This window comes from Neomonachus schauinslandi, chromosome 1 (assembly GCF_002201575.2).
Source record: "Neomonachus schauinslandi chromosome 1, ASM220157v2, whole genome shotgun sequence".
Lineage (NCBI taxonomy): Eukaryota > Metazoa > Chordata > Mammalia > Carnivora > Phocidae > Neomonachus > Neomonachus schauinslandi.
Genome location: NC_058403.1, coordinates 120,432,221 through 120,435,902, shown reverse-complemented (window position 1 = coordinate 120,435,902; position 3,682 = coordinate 120,432,221). Strand labels below are relative to the sequence as shown.

Here is a 3,682-nt window from a genome sequence, read left to right as displayed (position 1 = left end):
AAGAAAAAAATTCATAATAAAAAGTTATATGCATGTGTATATGTGTATTAATATGAGACATCATAATGTTTATAGCAGAATGTAATTAGATATTGCAGTGTGCGAGCTGATTTTAAGTGATATGCTGATGAACTTTATTTATTTTATTTTGTTTTATTTATTTATTTATTTTTTCTGGAGACCAGGATACATTTTATTGACCTGATAGAGCGGAGATACTCCCCCGACCCTGCCACGTCCTTTCACATAGGTGTGTGAAGGGGTCCCTTTCATGGCAAAGAGATCTTTCAGAGTCCCTCCAGAGACAGAACCAGGGGCTTCCCTGGGTGTGGCCTGGGGCCTCAGTCCTGGGTGCTGGCCTTCAGTATTGCTTTGTACTTCCCTGTCAGCTCCTTGGGTAAGGGCACCAGGCCTGGGCAGGGGACCTGCCCTTCCACCTCGCAGATACACTCCTGCAGGCAGTACTTTCGGGGCCCAAAGTGGGCTGGGTGAGAAAGCTGCTTTTTCTCCTGCTCCTCCTTCTCCAGGGTTTCCTTGTTCTTCCCCAGGATTTTTTTGATGTGCTCCATGATCTCCTTATTGCTCTTGGTCTCCACATCCATGAGGACCTGCTCCCCGGAATCCAAATAGAACCGCAGGAAGGGGGACGGCGTCATGTTCTTAAACATCATAATCTGTACCCAAGGATTTTTGTACTGGATCTGAGGTATGTTGAAAAACACAAACTTCCTGGCGCCCTTGCCCAGCTCCCCGTGCGTGTGTAGTGCACCGTCATGACCTTCACTGAGTCCTTGAACACTACGTCTCCCTGGGCAGGTACTAGAGGGTGCGGCGGCTCGGGAAGTGGCCCTTCATGGGCATGGCGGTGGAGGGGTCGGGCCGCGGGCTTAGCCGCGAAGACAGACCCAAAGCAGCCGACGCTGCCGGCCCAACGGACCTCACACCGTTTCCCCTCCTCGCTGTTTTCCACTTCCTGCGCAGACCTATTTATTTATTTTAGAGAGAGAGTGTACACATGTGTGAGCAGGGGGAGAGCCAGAGGGAGAGGGAGAGAGAGAGAACCTTAAGCAGGCTCCACACCCAGCGCCGAGCCCGATGCTGGGCTTGTCTCATGACCCTGAGATCATGACCTGAACTGCAATCAAGAGTCGGACGCTTACCCTACCCAGCCACCCAGGTGCCCTTGCCAGTGAATTTCTAAATTTTAATAATTATGTATTTAAGATGTAATTAAGTATAGCAAGTGGTGTGAAAATATTACTTTTTAAACTAACGTTAAGTAGGAAAATTGAGTTGATTTGATGAGAGGAAATTAAGATAATGAGAGAAGAAGAGATTGTCTGGATATGGCAAGCGTGATAGCGGTAGAAATTGAATTGCGGAAGTTTCGGAAACAACGTTAAAGTTGTGACGAGGAAGGGCTCATGTTCGTTACTCTGAGTGCACACTGTGTTGGCTTTATGGGACCAATTATCTAGAAGGTTCAGCATGGGGGTCACAGCAACAAGAGACAGGAGGGAGATGAGTGTGGGCTTTTTTTTTTTTTTTTTTTTTTTTTTTAAAAGATTTTATTTATTTATTTGACAGAGAGAGACACAGCGAGAGAGGGAACACAAGCAGGGGGAGTGGGAGAGGGAGAAGCAGGCTCCCCGCAGAGCAGGGAGCCCGATGCGGGACTCGATCCCAGGACCCTGGGATCATGACCTGAGCTGAAGGCAGTCGCTTAACCAACTGAGCCACCCAGGCGCCCGAGTGTGGGCTTTGTTGATGCACAGACCTTGTTTCAGTTCCTGACTCTCTGCTTAATTACTTAATGGCTGTGTGACATTGGACAAATGACCTACCTGCTCTGGGCCTTGTTTCTTCATCTGCAAAACTGGGATGTTCCATATACCTTACAATGTCCTTGTGAGAATTAAATGAGGTGCTGCCTGTGGTGCACCTGGCACAGTGCATGGCATGTAACAGGTGCTTAGTAAATGGTAGTGCACTTGGGAAAGAAGTAGAACAGGGAAGGTGGAGCGTAGAGTCCCTGTCTGAGCTCTGGGCGTAGCCCTCACTGGTTCATTCAGAACACGTTTACGCCTATCTGAGACACAATTTTAAACACGTCTGTTTTTTCTTTGCCGTGCTGTTCTCCTAGTCTGTGGATCCTGAGAAGTGGACAAGAGACAGGTGGGGACATGCTGAGCAGACAGAAGGGGGAGCTTGTCGATTGACACAATCAGCACATTGTTAGCAGCAGGATGTATCGTGTGGCTCCTTGTCTTGTTCTGATAACACCGTTGGTTTCTGTTGCTTGAAACAGCTCCCACCCCAGTCAAGCCAAATTTTGCTGTCTATAATTCACAAATAACAGTTTTTATTGAGTGTTTACTGTGCGCCAGGACCATGCTGAGCCTCCACATTCATTTTCTGACTCAGCTGCCCTGACAGCCCTCCAGGCGAGGGGTCACTGTTCCCACATCACAGCTGAGGACACTGAGGCCGAAAGGATGAGGTGACCTCCTGATGGCCCCACAGCAGGTGAGTGGCGAGGCCAGGACAGACCAGGTGTGATTTCAGAGTCCACATGCTTGGTCACAGGACTCCACCAGCACTCTCTCCGAGGGCCCCTGGGATCTTCAGGACCTGGACATCCCCTTCTCCTAGGGTATGGTCCTGGTCCTGGCCTAGTGGCATGAGGCGTCATCAGGTCAGCTCTTGGGGACAGGTGCCTGGGGGCGAGGGTGCCAACCAAATGTGGCTGCAGCCTGGCAGAGATGTGGCTCTCGTCAGTCTGGAGACCCTTTAGACCTTTACACTTAAAAGTGCAAGCTCTGCCCATCTTCAGAGGATGAGTCATGACAAACAGGTCTTGAACATTTGCAGACCATATTTCTAGGTCACAAGGACCTTACCTTTTTGTGTGTGATGGAAGGGTAAGGATGGAAAACATATGCCTTGGTTTCTGCCATGTGTGCCCAGGGTCCCAGAGATAATGGTTGTTTGAGCTTCACAGTAGTCTGTTCACAGATTGTCCCATATTTTCCCACTAGTCCAGCAGTTCTCTGTAGATACCATAGGCATCTAGCAGTTCCAAAGAGAAAAACAGTAACCCATGGTTTAGAAACGCTAATGTCCATTAATTGAATTCACATAACTTCTTTTTTTATTTTTTTATTGTTGTTAATCACCATACATTACATCATTAGTTTTTGATGTAGTGTTCCGTGATTCATTGTTTGCGTATAACACCCAGTGCTCCATGCAGAACGTGCCCTTCTTAATACCCATCACTGGGCTAACCCATCCCCCCACACCCTCCCTTCTGAAACCCTCAGTTTGTTTCTCAGAGTCCATAGTCTCTCATGGTTCGTCTCCCCCTCTGATTTCCCCCTCTTCATTTTTCCCTTCCTACTATCTTCTTTTTTTTTTTTTTTTTAACATATAATGTTTCAGAGGTACAGGTCTGTGCAAGTTGATTCATCAGTCTTAACACAGTTCATAGCACTCACCATAGCACATACCCTTCCCAATGTCCATCACCCAGTCACCCCATACCTCCCACCCCCCCCACTCCAGCAACCCTCAGTTTGTTTCCTGAGATTAAGAATTCCTCATATCAGTAAGATCATAAGATACTTGTCTTTCTCTGATTGACTTACTTCGTTTAGCATAATACCCTTTAGGTCCATCCATG

At 47.7% G+C, this 3,682-nt stretch overlaps 1 pseudogene; it reads right to left on the bottom strand.

The window, feature by feature from the left end:
* Nucleotides 1-341: 341 nt before the first annotated feature.
* On the bottom strand, nt 342-861 carry LOC110570709 (annotated as a pseudogene).
* Nucleotides 862-3,682: the final 2,821 nt, after the last annotated feature.